This window comes from Sorex fumeus, unplaced genomic scaffold, assembly GCF_029834395.1.
Source record: "Sorex fumeus unplaced genomic scaffold, SorFum_2.1 ptg000008l, whole genome shotgun sequence".
NCBI classification, from domain to species: domain Eukaryota; kingdom Metazoa; phylum Chordata; class Mammalia; order Eulipotyphla; family Soricidae; genus Sorex; species Sorex fumeus.
Window position 1 is genome coordinate 56,927,249 of NW_026606065.1, and position 16,666 is coordinate 56,943,914.

General features: G+C 37.4%; 1 pseudogene; it reads left to right on the forward strand.

Annotated features, from left to right (window-relative positions):
• The first annotated feature begins 581 nt into the window (after window positions 1–581).
• On the forward strand, window positions 582–8,333 carry LOC130019364 (40S ribosomal protein S7-like; annotated as a pseudogene).
• The last annotated feature ends 8,333 nt before the right edge of the window (window positions 8,334–16,666 follow it).

Below are 16,666 nucleotides of genomic sequence, written 5' to 3' on the forward strand. Positions count from 1 at the left end.
AAGATATTTTTTAAATCCCAATATATCAATATGACTGAATATTTCAAGAACACTACTTCTCTGTAAGGAACATATAAACTGTGGTTAAGAATATATATAGTAAAGCCATTAATACATTCTAAAATACTATTTTGGAAAGAAATCCATATTATTTATAATATTATTGGATAAAAAACTTAGAAGTGGGCTGGAGAGAAATATACAGCAGGTGTTATAATTACCTTGCATATGGTCGAGAAGATTAGATCTTCAGCACTACATATGAACCTGAGTCCCACTAGAAGTGATTCCTGAGTTAAGAACCAAGGAGTATGATCTGTGCTCCTCCCTCCAACAAAGCAAAATGAAATATTTGATGCTAATCTAACACACAGAGAGACTATATATATATGTATATATATATATATATATATATATATATATTACATCAGTTACCAAAAACCAAAAAGGACCTCAAAATGTTACTTTTGAATGATGTTTTGAAACTTTAAAAAACACAATAGTTAAACTGTAAGGTGTGCCTGTCAAGGAGACAAATATGGAGGAGGGGTGAACCTGAGTCATTCGTGGAGAGTGGAACAATGGTTGTGGTACGGGAGCCGGGAATGCAGTATGGCTAAGAACCTATTGTGAACAACCTTGAAGATCACGATGTATGTTTAAGTAGAAAAAACAAAATAAGAAATATTTTAAATTGATAATTGTTAAGTAAAAAAAAATTCTCACACAGAAAAATCTTTCAAACAGAACCTAAAGAGAAAGATGCAAAAGATAGTTCAGCAAAGAAAAGGAATTGTGTTTAAGAAAGGGGGTCAGAAACTTATTGAAAGGGGACAGTAAAACTTAAACATGTACTTTTTTTTGCTTTTTGGGTCACACCTGGCAATTCTTAGGGATCACTGCTGGCTCTGCTCTCAGGAACTACCCCCTGGCGGTGCTCAGGGGGCCATATGGGATGCTGAGAATCGAACCTGTGTTAGCCACGTGCAAGGCAAATACCCTTACCTTTTGTATGATCTCTTCAGACCCTTAAACATGTACTTTTTCTATTTAATTATAATTTATTATAATTTCATTATTTATGTAAGTCAAAAAATGTTTTTCATGGGTAACATAAATATTACACTTGGGTAACCCAGGTTCAATTCCTGGTGCCACATATGATCCATTAATAGTGACTCCTGAGCACAGAGCTAGAAATAAGTTATAAGAAGAGACAACTGTGACTCCGCAAATGAATTATGTGTATATATTTCATTATTTTTCCTAGTAATAAAGTCACAGACTCCATTTTTTGAATGTAGAATACACAGTGTTTTAACAGCTCCTTTTTATTCTTTTATGTTTTAAAATTGAATCATCGTGGATCACAAAGTTACAAAGATATTTATGATTGAGATTCAGGCATATAGTTTTCCAATACCACTCACACCAATTGTCCCTAGTTTCCCTGCCACCCCACAGCCTGCCTCGGTGGCATGCACTCCCCCCACGACCACTGTCCTAGTCAAACTCCCATTCTGAAACACACACCATTTTTTCCAATATTTAACCTAGTTTTCTCTTCACTCTACCTCATCTTCATCAAAAAGTTATGAAGTCTCCCATACATCCCTCAAGAAATTTTAGTTGTGTCTGGAGTGATAGTACAGCGTGGACTACACATGCCTTACACATGGAAGACCCAAGTGTAATCCCTGTCACCTCATGATGTTTCTGAACCTTGCCAGGTATGATATCAGAGCACAGGGCCAAGAATAAGCCCTGGGCACTGATAATGGATCAAAACCTAAATATTAATAACAACAACAACAATAATAATATAATAAATAAAGTTGGGCGAGATTGTTGTCATGGGGTTTTGTACCATCTTTTTGTAGAAGTTTGTTGTGTTTGTGGGGTTTGTCTTGTCTTACATTAACCCCATCAGTCCTTCTTTTAAAGTTGATTTTGAGTCTTTGAATGTCCTGAACTGTTGCTTATCTATCTAGTTGTGTATTGTTCCTTCAAGTCTGAATGAGAGTCTAGCCAGGTAAAGTATTCTGATGAGATGTTCATTTCCTCAAATATTTTTCACTATCCCACCTCCATCTTTGGGTATGAAGGGTTTCATCTGATAAGTGTGCTATAATTCTAAGGGAAGCTCTTTTGTATGTAACTCCCTTCTTTGATGTTGCTGCTGGCAGTACTGTGACTCTATGTATGGTATTAGTCACTCTGATTAGGATATATCTTAGAATACTTTATTGGGGTCTTTCTTAGTTGGTACTCTTCAGGCTTCTTGGATCTGGATGCCTGCATTCTCCAGTTCTGGAAACGTTTCAACAGGTTTTTTCCTGTTTTTTTTTTTTTTTTTATGTAGGAGTACTGCTATTTATTCAGCCACTGATTAGGCTGATTGAATTGTGCATGAACTCCACCTTACTTTTTTCCCCATTTTTATAATTTTAATTATTGAATCACTGTGAGAGCAGTTACAAAGCTTCCGGATTTAAGTCTAAGTCATACAATGAAACACCCTTACCTTCACCAGTGCCCATTATCCACCACCAAAATCCCCAGTATACCCCCATCCCACACCCTCCCCCTACCTGTGGGACAGATGATTTCCAAATTACTCTCTCTATACTTTGATTACATTCAACATTTTGACACCACACCCACCATTATCATTTGGGATTTTACCGCAACACTCAGTTCTGCCGAAAAGTAGACAATTTGTTTTCTAGTGAGTAATGGCTCACTGCTGGTTATGAATAGCATATGATGTCTGTGTAGCTGCAGTAGTGGCTGTGTGATTTTGAAATTCTGAAATTTTAACAATTAAAACTGGAGGGATTTCTTGCCAAAACCTCCTGGGTTCTGAGATTAGTTCCTGACTCTGTGGGATCATGGCCATTAAGCATCTTGATCAGGAGCCAAAGAGGCCGTTCGTGGGCAGTGACTTGCTGTTTCATTGGGATGGGGAGAAAAGGGCCGGCTCCACACCCATCCTGTGAGGCCCCATGTGTCTCATCATTGCGGGCCCAAACCTGACTGTCCAGTGGCGTCTGGATGATGGCGGCCACTGAGCCACCATGGGGGAGAAGGCGGAGGGACAGCACCATTTCCCCCCTGGAGTGGCCGGATGACAATACCCTACTGCGTGGTCCAGACACATTTCTGCCAAAAGCTGCTGGGTTTTGAGTTTTGTTTCTAAGTCTCTGGGATCATGGCCATTAAGCAGCTTGATCAGGAGCCAGAGAGGCCCTTCATGGGTGGCAACTCTGGGTCTTGTTGGCACGGGGAGGAAAGGGCCGGCTCCACTCTCATCCAATGAGGCCCTGATGTCTCATCACTGTGGGCCCAAACCTGATTGTCCAGTGGCCTCTGGAGGGTGACGGCCACTAGGCCTCCAGGGGGAACAGGCCAAGGCATGAAACCTATTTCCACCTGGGGTGGCCCAGTACCGGTAACCTACTACAGGGACCGGATGCATTTCTGCCAAAAGCCGTTGGGTTTTGAGATTTGTTTCTTAGTCTCTGGGATTGTCAACAGTTTTTTTCTTTTTTTAAATAGCACTCAGATAACCTGAATGAGCTCGTTGGACACTGTGTAAGAGATTTCAAAGAAAACAAAGGAATCAGCAAATATTTATTATGTTCACATTTAATGAATTAGTGATCTAACATTTGATTTTATGTTGTACCTAATTATGTGTCATTCCAAATGTATAAACAAGAACTAAAGCACTAGAATGTTGCAAAATGGACTCAAGTGACTTTATCACTGAAAATCATACACTATCACATACTTTAAAGGCATTAACATCTAAGTAATATTATTATAATATCTAATAATGCATGTAGTCAAAGAACCTTTACATATTAAAGTCCTATATTAACTTTTTTAGCTATAATAAACTGTAGCACTGTCCTCCCATTGTTCATCGATTTGCTCGATTGAGCACCAGTAACATCTCCATTGTGAGACTTGTTACAGTTTTTGGCATATTGAATATGTCACAAGTAGCTTGCCAAAATTTGCCAGGCAGGCGGGATACTTTTGGTAGCTTGTTGGGCTCTCCGAGAGGGGTGGAGGAATCAAACCTGGGTTGGCAGTGTGCAAGGCAAATGCCTTATCCGCTATGCTGTCCCTCTGCCCCATAATAAATAGTGAAACCAAATTAAATAAAAGAGAGTTTATTGTAATATTTGACTACTTTCTCATTAGATTTTGTTTTTCAGGACCTCAGCTACTCTAGGGAATGGGCAGACATTGCTTCTGTAGCGGGCAACCCGTATAGAAAACGAGCTTCCATATAGTGGCACGTAACATTTTCCTATTGACTTTTTACAATTCCTACTTATATTTGCAAAACACTTTATTTCATCCTACTTCAAAGTTAGTGCATACCTAGAAAACTGGGGAAGCAAAATTCATAAAGAACTATTTTTCTCTGTATTAATATCATAAACTGATTTTTAACTCAGAGAAATTCATAATAGACTTTCTTCCTATTCAATATAGGCATCAATGGAATGAAGAGATAGCATTATTCCCAGAGGAGGTATAGAGAGAAACTGAAATTTTATATTTGCAATACACTTTAGATTATAGTTAACACATTTATATAGGGAGTGGTGTACACATAAATGTTGTGAACTGAAAAAAATTAGCGCTTTCTAAGGACAATTAATTATATTCAGTTTGACAAGTATTTTAGGGTAAATCAACATATTCCAGGTAGAGCTAAATAACTCATAATAAATAGTTTTGAAATTAGTATAATTCTTAAGTGTACTAGTACTGCACTGTAGCACTGTCCTCCCATTACTGGTGCTCAAGCGGGCACCAGTAATGTCTCACAACAAATTGTGAGGCTTGTTACTGTTTTTGGCATATCGGTACGTCACGGGTAGCTTGTCAGACTTTGCCTTGAGGGTGAGATACTGTCGGTAGCTTGCCGGGCTCTCCTAGAGGGGCAGAGGAATCTAACCTGGGTCAGCTGCATGAAAGGCAAATACCCTAACTGCTGTGATATTGCTCCAGCCCTTAAATGTACTAATTTCGAATAATTTTTAATTTTGTTACTCTTGGCAGATATTATTTGTTTTATATTACTACTCTTTTCTATGAATTTTCACTTCCAAATTATGACATGATAAACTAGGTGGTCACATTTGTCCAATAAATTTGCTAAAGACCTCTATTCATAAAATATTTTTGAACCTAGAATAATTTTTAGATGTACAAACTATGAACAATTTTCAATATTCTCACTTTTGGTAGGTCTCATTTATTTTATGATATTTCTTTTTTCTATGAATTTATACTTTCAATCGATGACATGACAAACTAGGTGGTTGCTTTTTTTCCAGACATTTAACTAAAACCTTGTTAGACACATGATATATTTCAAAGGTATGGAAATTACCATGAAGTCACACATAAGTGAAAGAAACTTTTGCCAATGAGGTTGTATTTCAATATTTCTGTTACTTTGAATAAACCATTATAATTTTTTATAAAAACATATAAAACTTGGCGTTACATTTATCTATAAGTATACTAAAGTTACACATTAAACTGCACAAGAAATCTTTTTGTATTATCGACTTGTGGAAAGTGTTTTCTTCAACTTGTATGGAATTTATCTCTAACTTCTCTATCAATTTATTATTTCTTTACAGTCTCCTTGGCTGTTGCCTTTTGGTTTGCTTTATTTTATAAGTTACTAAAACTGGGAATTATCTATGAGTATCAAGTTCATTTTTTTAAATATGAAATACTACCCAGTGTTTGTAAAAATGTGCTACTCTGAAAGGTTACATTTACTATGAATCAATTCTATTATCCTGAAAAGTGCTCTCAAGAACCACAGCAAAGGTGTCCATTTCTTGGCTAACCCTATTTATAATCTATTGAGCTTTATGAAGGTGTATGTTAGCATTTTCATCACATATGAGAAAAGTATACCCATCGCTTCTACAAATAGTTTTTGTTCCTGGGTCTGTTCTCTTAGGTCTCCCATTATGCATATATTATTGAAATACACTTAATGTCCCAACTCTTCCTCTTTTCATAATCCTTTTTTTTCTCATGTGGTTCCTAAAACTGGGATATAATTAAAATGTCCAATTTCATCTACTAAAATTGCATATTGCTTACTCTGAGAAACAGTCTATAAATACGAAGTAGAGCAAATCTTTAAAGGATGAAACTTTCTTTTCTTGGTCAAGCACCAACAACATGCACAAATCTTAAATAAAAACAGAGAAGAGTACTGCTGTGTTTAGCTTCATTAATGATGCAGACTCACTTTTGTGTGGTGTGTATCATTGCTTGCTTCTTATCAATTTGAATGTCCATCAAAGCCTTGCCCTTCAAGAGAGAATCAGGTTTGGGTCGTCAGCCAAATAAGTATTTGATTTATAAGCTGTTTTCTGTGTGACCTTTAGTACTTCTTGAGAACTCAGGCCCCAGTTATGTGGACTTGTAGTTTCAGAACTCTAACCAGTGATGGGGTGTTTTTCAGGCTCAATTGTTCCTCTCATCAGTGGGGCTACCCCCTGACTGCGCATGGAATCCTGAGCATAGAACTCTGGGGCTCCTGCATGCCTAGTTTAATGCTCAGCCCCTTTAAACTATCTCCCTGGCATCTCTGGCTTTTTTCTGTAAGGTTATAAAGTCAAATATGATTTCTTTCCTCGAAGACTCCATGAAATTATATGTAGTTGCTCCATTGGCACGAGGGTATGCTTTTAGCAACGAGTATTGTAAGGTTAGTGCAGCACCATGAAGGGTGGATATAAAGACAAGTTTATGCTGAGGACTGAAGGAATAGTGCCTCATTCCAGGCTTGGTTTACCCATGAAAAGTTGATAATAATGACCTGTTTTTAAATCCCCTTGTTCTTTTTTACCACTACAATCAAACATTTTCTTTAGCTCCTGTAAGTGATCCCAATTTAGATTTGTATACATTTTTTTTACTTCCAGAATTTCTTTTAGTTTCGTTACTATCATTTTATTGGTTTATTAATGTTATCTATTTTGTGAGACATTGCTCTGATATTTTGTTTTACTTTCTAAGCTATGATTCTCTACAACAGTTTTTATTTTATTATTATTTTTTTTGGTGCTTAGAGGACCATATGGGATGCTAGGGATCAAACCGAGATCAGGGGTATAGTAATAGGTATTACATTGAATTTGTAGAGTGCTTTGGGAAGCATTGCCATTTTGACAATGTTAATTCTTCCCATCCATGAACAGGGAATATTTTTCCATTTCCTCGTGTCTTCTTTTATTTCCTGAAGTAGCATTTTGTGGTTTTCTTTGTACAGGTCCTTTACTTCCTTAGTTAAGTTGATTCCTAGGTACTTGATTTTCTGGGGCACAATTGTGAATGGGATTGTTTTCATGTCATTTTCTTCTCTTTCACTATTTGTGTATAGGAAAGCCATGGACTTTGAGGTATTGATTTTATAGCCTGCAACTTTACTATACAAGTTTATTGTTTCTAGGAGTTTCTTGGTAGAGGTTTTAGTGTTCTCTAAGTATAGTATCATATCATCTGTGAATAGTGAGTTTTATTTCTTCCTTTCCTACCTGGATGCCCTTAATATCTTTTTCTTGCCTAATCACTAATGCAAGTACTTCCAGTACTATATTGAACAGTAGTGGAGAGAGTGGGCATCCTTTTCTCGTTCCTGATCTTAGGGGGACGGCTCTCAGCTTTTCCCCATTGAGGATGTTGCTTGATGTAGGCTTGTGGTAGATGGCAAGAAGCCAGACGAGTTCGAGGAGCTCCTGGAGTTGGAGATGAACTTGAACCTGAAGGTGCAGCTGAGGAAGATAAATATCATGGCAGCCAAGGAAATTGAAGTTGGTGGTCGACAAAAAGCTATTATAATCTTCGTTCCTGTTCCTCAACTGAAGTCCTTCCAGAAAATCCAAGTCCAGCTAGTACGGGAACTGGAGAAAAAGTTCAGTGGGAAGCACGTCGTCTTTATTGCTCAGAGGAGAATTTTGCCTAAGCCAACTCAAAAAAGCTACACAAAAAAAACGTCCTAGAAGCCTCACCTCGACAACTGTGCATGATGCAATCCTGGAGGACTTGGTCTTCCCTAGTGAAATTGTGGGCAAGAGAATCGCGTGAAACTGGATGGCAGCCAGCTTATAAAGGTTCATTTGGATAAAGCACAGCAGAACAATGTGGGACATAAGGTTGAAACCTTTTCTGGTGTCTATAAGAAGCTCACAGGCAACGATGTTAATTTTGAATTCCCAGAGTTTCAGTTGCAAACGTAAATGACTAAATAAATATCATTCACAGTAAAAAAAAAAAAACAGATCAGGCCCATGCAAAACAAACACCCTCCTGCAGGACTATCCTACTTGCCCTTTCTTACACACATTATAAATGGTTAAAATCCTTATTTCATAACCCCAATATCTGGATGTCAGTTATATTATCTTAGCATGACCCATACTTTATTACTTTTTGTGTACATAGTTTTTTAATTGTATTTTTCTCATGATGTGGTTATGTAGCAAGTGTACACTCTACTACATATTATATATACATATTACTTTATGTATATATATTTATAGTTGCTCTTGTTTAATTTATTCCTGTAGTTCTTTTCTTGGACTACTTTTTATTAACTTTTTTATTAGTGAAACACCATGAGGTACAGTTATAGAGTTACAAATTTTTGTGCTTGGGTTTCAGTTATACAATGATCAAGAACCCATCCCTCCACCAGTGCCCATCCTCCACCACCATGGTTCCCAGCATCCCCCCCACCCCACACCCCCCCATCCCACCCTGCCTCTGTGGCAGGGTATTCCCCCTTGTTCTCTCTCTCTTCTTTTGGGTACTGTGTTTTGCAAGAGAGGCATTGAGTGGCAATCATGTTTGGTCTATAGACTACTTTTAGCATGCTTCTCCCACCCTGGGAGGGTGCTCACAACACGCTTCATTTGGTGCTCTCTTCTCTATCTGAGCTTCCTTTTCACCTAGCAAAGGTGGCTGGCCTTCAAGTCAGGGAGCAAAATTCCTGGTACTAATCTCAGCCATTCCTGGGTGTTAGTCTCCCTTTATGTTGCTTTATGTTCCCCAGATGAATGCAATCTTTCTGTGTCTATCCCGCTCTTTCTGACTCATTTCGCTTAACATGATACTTTTCATGTAGTACCACTTGTATGTAAATTTCATGACTTCGTCTTTTCTAACAGCTACATAGTACTCCATTGTGTAAATGTACCAAAGTTTCTTTAACCAGTCATCTGTTCTCGGGCACTCAGGTTTTTTCCAGATTCTGGCTATTGTAAAGAGTGCTGCACTGAACAAACAATTGCAGATGTCACTTCGACTATACCTTTTTGCCTCTCTGGGATATATTCCCAGGAGTGCTATAGCTGGGTCAAATGGGAGATCAAATTCTAATTTTTTGAGAATCGTCCATACTGTTTTCCAAAAGGGTTGGATCAGCCGACATTCCCACCAGCAGTGAAGGAGGGTCCCTTTCTCGCCACATCCGCGCCAGCATTGGTTGCTTTTGTTCCTGGGGATGTGTGCCAGTCTCTGTGGTGTGAAATGATATCTCATTGTGGTTTTGATATGCATCTTCCTGATAATTAGTGATGTAGAGCATTTTCTCATTTGCCTTTTTGCCATTCGGATTTCTTCTTTGCGAAAGTTTCTGTTCATTTCCTCACCCCATTTTTTGATGGGGTTGAGTGATTTCTCCTTGTGGAGTTCAACCAGTAACTTGTATATCCTTGATATCAACCCCTTGTCAGATGTGTATTTGGTGAATATCCTTTCCCATTCTGTAGGCTGTCTTTGTATTTTGGTCACTGTTTCTTTTGAGGTGCAGAAACTTCTTAGTTTAAGATAGTCCCATTTGTCTATCTCTGTTTTCACTTGCTCTGCCAGTGGTGTGACATCTTTGAAGATCTCATTAGCTTCAATATCATGGAGATTTTTTCCTGACTTTATCTTCAATAAACATTATGGATTCCGGTCTGATGTTGAGGTCATAAATCCATTTCTATCTTACTTTTGTGCATGGTGTTAGGCAGAGATCTGAGCCCACTTTTTTGCATGTAGCCGTCCAGTTTTGCCAGCACAGTTTATTAAAGAGGCTTTCCCTGCTCCATTTCACTTTTCTTGTCCCCTTATCAAAGATTAGATGATTATATGTTTTGGAGGAAATGTCAGTATATTCAACTCTGTTCCATTGGTCTGCAGCTCTGCCTTTGTTCCAGTACCACGCTGTTTTAATTATTACTGCCTTGTAGGAGAGTTTGAAGTTAGGGAGGTTGATTCCTCCCATTTTCTTTTTCCCAAGAATTGCTTTAGCTATTCGTGAGGGCTTATTGTTCCATATAAATTGCAGGAGTGTTTGCTCCATTTCTTTGAAGAATATCTTGAACTACTTTTTAAAAATCTATGTTCTTTGTTATTTCTGGATTCTGTAGTCATTATTTGATTATCTTAGGATTCAATTTAGACACACACTTTCATAAATGTTCTAAACCAATTTGTTCTCTGTACTTTTTATAGGGACTACATACTGAAAGTGAAAATTGTTCTCAGGTAGTTTATAAAAGTCAAAACTATTCTCAGGTAATTTGTAACTCACACTCAGCCTTCCCTTCCAGCTGTCACACAGCCTCAAATCAGTCTGATATGAAAACGCTAGGCTTACTTAAATCTTTCCTGTGCCCAGATTCCTGCAAGGGCAATGCTTTGTAGATATCCAGGAAATTTAAGACTTTTCTAAAGTTATCCTTAGACGTCTTGTTTCTCTAATTTTGCTGGTTAAAAATCATTTAAAATTTTTGTCTTCGCCCCACTGATGTAATGCACAAGAAATCAGCAATACTTCATAATAAGCATAAAAAAACTTACTTGTTAATACTTTCTTCACTGAGTGATCATTGAGTCAGATCAAACATCATTCGGGCTCTGTTAATGGAATATTTAATAACTTCAGGTAAAACAGTAACAGTTTTCTGGGCATATGTTTCTGAGGAGTGTCCCAAACCTGTTCTCCCTCCATTAACTGCTAGGATGCTATTTCTCATAGCAATTGTCCAGCGCTGTTGGTTTTCAAGGCTACAGTCGTTCTAAGGAAAGAAACTAGGCAAATAAGGCATTTAAAGACATAAGTTGAGTCAACCATTTCCCTTGAATAAGCACTCAAAATGCTATTCTAAGTTGTTGGTTAATTTCCTGAGTTAAAAAAAAATATTTCTATAGCTTTTTTTTGGGCAACATAGTTTTAATTGGATGATAGATTTTTGGAACCATATTGTGCTATTATGGAAGGTCTCCTCTCTAATGTTTGCAGATTTAAAAATATATGTAAATTATTCTAAATTCATTCATCAAATATATAGCTTATATATACATATATCAATATATTTATCAATATATTTATATCTATTTATTCAGTGCTTAGATCCTACAGCTGGCAGTTTAATCTCAGAGGAGATTAAATTTTTGAAAGAGATATTTTCAGCAAAAATTTTTAAGTTTCTCTTGTTCGGCCAGTGGCGTGACATCTTTGAAGATACCACTAACTTCAATATCGTGGAGAGTTTTGCCAACTTTGTCTTCAATAAACATTATGGATTCCAATCTGAATATTCACCAAATACACATCCGACAAGGGGTTGATATCAAGGATATACAAAGTACTGGTTAAACTACACAAGAAGAAATCACCCAACCCCATCAAAAAATGGGGTGAGGAAATGAACAGAAACTTTCGCAAAGAAGAAATCCGAATGGCAAAAAGGCAAATGAGAAAATGCTCTACATCACTAATCATCAGAGAGATGCAGATCAAAACAACAATGAGATATCATTTTACACCACAGAGACTGGCCCACATCCACAAGAACAAAAGCAACAGGTGCTGGCGTGGATGTGGCGAGAAAGGGACCCTCCTTCACTGCTGGTGGGAATGCCGGCTGGTCCAACCCTTTTGGAAAACAGTATGGATGATTCTCAAAAAATTAGAATTTGATCTCCCATTTGACCCAGCTATAGCACTCCTGGGAATATATCCCAGAGAGGCAAAAAGGTATAGTCGAAGTGACATCTGCAATTGTTTGTTCATTGCAGCACTGTTTACAAAAGCCAGAATCTGGAAAAAACCTGAGTGCCCGAGAACAGATGACTGGTTAAAGAAACTTTGGTACATTTACACAATGGAGTACTATGTAGCTGTTAGAAAAGATGAAGTTATGAAATTTACATACAAGTGGTACTACATGGAAAGTATCATGTTAAGTGAAATGAGTCAGAAAGAGAGGGATAGACACAGAAAGATTGCATTCATCTGGGGAACATAAAGCAACAAAATGGGAGACTAACACCCAGGAATGGCTCAGATTAGTACCAGGAATTTTGCTCCATGACTTGAAGGCCAGCCACCTTTGCTAGGTGAAAAGGAAGCTCAGATAGAGAAGAGAGCACCAAATAAAGGGTGTTGTGAAGACCCTCCCAGGGTGGGAGAGACATGCTAAAAGTAGTCGATAGACCAAACATGATTGCCACTCAATGCCTCTCTGGCAAAACATAGTACCCAAAAGAAGAGAGAGAGAACAAGGGGGAATGCCCTGCCACAGCGGCAGGGTGGGACGGGGGGTGGGGATGGGGGGTGGGAGGGATGCTAGGACCCGTGGTGGGGGAGGATGGGCACTGGTGGAGGGATGGGTACTTGATCATTGTATAACTGAAACCCAAGCACAAAAATTTATAAGTCTATAAATGTACCTCATGGTGTTTCACTAATAAAAAAAATGATTAAATAAAAAAAATTTAAGTTTATCTAATTCTTAATGATCTATTTAAATTTAAAATAATATATAGCTAAATACTATGAAAATTAAGTCATGCATACTCTGTTAGCATTGACCTACTTTGATGTCAGAAAAAACAATAAATAAATAAATAAATAAGAGAAGCAAAAGGTACAATTTGTAATTAAGCTAGTTAATACAAATGAAGAAACACAAAGTTTTACAGTTGATCATAATTTTCATATGTCTTAAAATATAATTCAATTGTTCAATTTTTTTTTTGCCTTTTGGGTCATACCTGGAGATGTACAGGGGTGACTCCTGGCTTATACTCTCAGGAATTACTTCTGAGGGTGCTCAGAGGACCATGTGGGATGCTGGGAATTGAACTCAGATTGGCTGCCTGCAACGCAAACGCCCTACCCACTGTGCTACTGCTTAATGTTTTTATTATGGTATTATTTTCATTATTTTATAGTGAAATCACTATAGTTTTTTTTTTACTATTAAATAACTTTACTTTCAAAGAAAAAAATATGTATATACATACATATGTGTGTATATACATATAGCACTGTCCTCCCATTGTTCATAGATTTGCTCGAGTAGGTACCAGTAATGTCTCCATTGTGAGACATTACTATTTTTGGCATATCAATTATGCCACGGTTAGCTTGCCAGGCTTTGCCACGAGGGCAAGACACTCTCCGTAGCTTGCCGGACTCTCTGAGAGGGGTGGAGGAATTGAAATGGTGTCAGCTCGAATTGGCTGCTTGCAAGAGTACCTTATTGGCTGTGCTGTTGCTCCAGCCTATATATATGTGTGTGTGTGTGTGTGTGTGTGTGTGTGTGTGTGTGTGTGTGTGTATGTGTATATATATATATGTATATATATATATATACATATATATATATCACTGCATCACGGTCCTCCCGTTGTTCATCGATTTTCTTGAGCGGGCCCAGTAACGTCTCTATCATGAGACTTTGTTGTTACTGTGTTTGGCATATTGAATACGTCATGGGTAGTTTGCCAGGATTTGCCATGAGGGTGAGATACTCTCGGTAGCTTGCTGGGCTCTTCGAGAGGTGCAGAGGAATCAAACTCGGGTTGGCCATGCTGGATGCATGCAAGGCAAGTGCCCTACCAGCTGTGCTATCGCTCCAGCTGATACACACGCACACACACACACACACACACATACACACACACACATATATATTTTAGAAAAGGATATTAAGGTCATACTTGTTGGTTCTTAGGGGAATGTAGTGATTCTATGTTCAATAGTGACCCTGGCCATATTCAAGACATATGCTGTATATGAATCAAGCCAGAGCTGAACTAAAGGTGTGAATTGCAAGGCAAGTATTTTACCTCTTATACTTTCTGATCCTTCAGTGTTTTTTATTGAGGAAAAATTGTAAGAAAATTTGATTTGAGAAAAGTATGGTCCCAAAAATCTATTTAATAATATTTCCCCAAATTGGGAAATAGAATTCTGAAGATCTTAAAAATTACAAAGTCCATGTTTTTGATTTATAAAACCTCTTCAAGTGCTATTAGTACTTCATCCCTCAATTGAAATATACATATAAAGAAAGAGAAAATATATTTTCTTTAGATATCTATTTAGATAAATAAAACAAAATACATAATATTAAAATCTGTAGTGTGAAAACAAATGAAAGACTATACTTACTATAAAAGCATATTATCTTACTATACTTACTATAAAAGCTATAGCACTCCTGGGAATATATCCCAGAGAGGCAAAAAGGTATAGTCGAAGTGACATCTGCAATTGTTTGTTCATTGCAGCACTCTTTACAATAGCCAGAATCTGGAAAAAACCGGAGTGCCCAAGAACAGATGACTGGTTAAAGAAACTTTGGTACATTTACACAATGGAGTACTATGTAGCTGTTAGAAAAGATGAAGTTATGAAATTTACATACAAGTGGTACTACATGGAAAGTATCATGTTAAGCGAAATGAGTCAGAAAGAGCGGGATAGACACAGAAAGATTGCATTCATCTGGGGAACATAAAGCAACAAAAAGGGAGAGTGACACACAGGAATGGCTGAGATTAGTACCAGGAATTTTGCTCCATGAATGGAAGGCCAGCCACAGGCTCTAGGTGAAAAGGAAGCTCAGATAGAGAAGAGAGTACCAAATGAAGGGTGTTGTGAGGGCCCTCCCAGGGTGGGAGAAGCATGCTAAAAGTAGTCGATAGACCAAACATGATTGCCACTCAAAGCCTCTCTTGCAAAACACAGTACCCAAAAGAAGAGAGAGAGAACAAGGGGGAATACCCTGCCACAGAGGCAGGATGGGACGGGGGGGGGGGGGGGGATGAGGGTGGGGGGGATGCTGGGACCCATTGGGATGGATGACGGGCACTGGTGGAGGTATGGGGACTTGATCATTGTATAACTGAAACCCAAGCACAAAATTTGTAAGCCTATAACTGTACCTCATGGTTTTTCACTAATAAAAAAAAGAAAAAAAAAAAAGCATATTATCAAATAACTTGCTTGAAAATACTTTCACAGGACATTGGATATATCAGAGAACAGTGGGTAAAAATTTGCTTCATTGGATATTCATTGGTCATAGGGCTTTGGTATTAATAACTGTTTATTACACATAGCGTAAAGTGCATGGAGGAGCAGGTTCACGGATGCTCATGCTCTAAATATGTAGTCCTGCTCGTATCCAAAGAGTTCACTGGAGGGTACTTCACCTCTAAAGCCTGTTTGACCACATTTTCAGAGCTTCCTGACATAAAAGACTCAGAAATAAAAGATAATATACTAAGTATTTCTCCCTATTCCCTCAGACTCCATTATAATCACCATCTGAGGAAACACACCTCATTACAAAACCAAATTGCTTGCCTCCCAAGAGCTACTTTTTAGTCTGGGTGGATTTTACTTATCCTCCAAACAACCAAAAATAATCAAGATGATTGTCTTAGTTTGACAATGTCTGATGGCTTCTGCATAATAAAGTCAGAAAGGTTTTCTTTTCTTTGTTTTTTAAAGAAAATTTCTTCTGATAAATGAAGACTGTGTATAATTGAAGCATATTAAAAGTAATGTTATTAATTCATGTCATATGAATACTTATAAACAGTTGTATTGAAAAAGCAGAGCTTCAAATTATCTGAATTTTAAGATCTTAATCACATCACTAATAAATTAGTGAGGCATCTACTCATATTATTCTTACCTTATTCATTCTATCTTTTGCCCTTGAAATGTTTTCCCTTGGTGTGTTTGTCTAAAATTCAATAGCACAACCATTAATAAAATCTTTTATAAAAAATTTGTAAGGAAATAGAATAAAATGGGATTTGTTTTTTCTTGTTAAAAATATCTAAGTATTTTTAAGTTGCAAGAATTTCTTGCAACTTATTAATTGACTGATGTCAAAAATGTTAATTTCTAATTTCATTTTTCTTATTCTTGGGGCTGAGCTCTCAGAAATATCTCTAGTGTTAATGTTATTGAATATTTAAGTTATATTAATTTCTGTAGAAATAAATCTAATATGCTTTAAACCTGATGATAGATCCAAGCACTATGTGGTCCCTTGAGTACTGCCACATGTGACCAGGGTAACCCTTCAAGTCCCATATTGTTAGAAATCTCCACCTTCACCCACCCGACCATCACCAAAGCATCATTTATGTGACAATATTTAAAAATAAATATATATCCCTCTTTCATAATCCTAGAAAATATGAGAATTTTAAATAATCTGGTGCTTACTTTTTGAAATTTGGAAAATTTTACTGATTCACCAATTTGATTCAGAACACTTGCTGCAGTGTTTTGTTTACTGTTTCATTT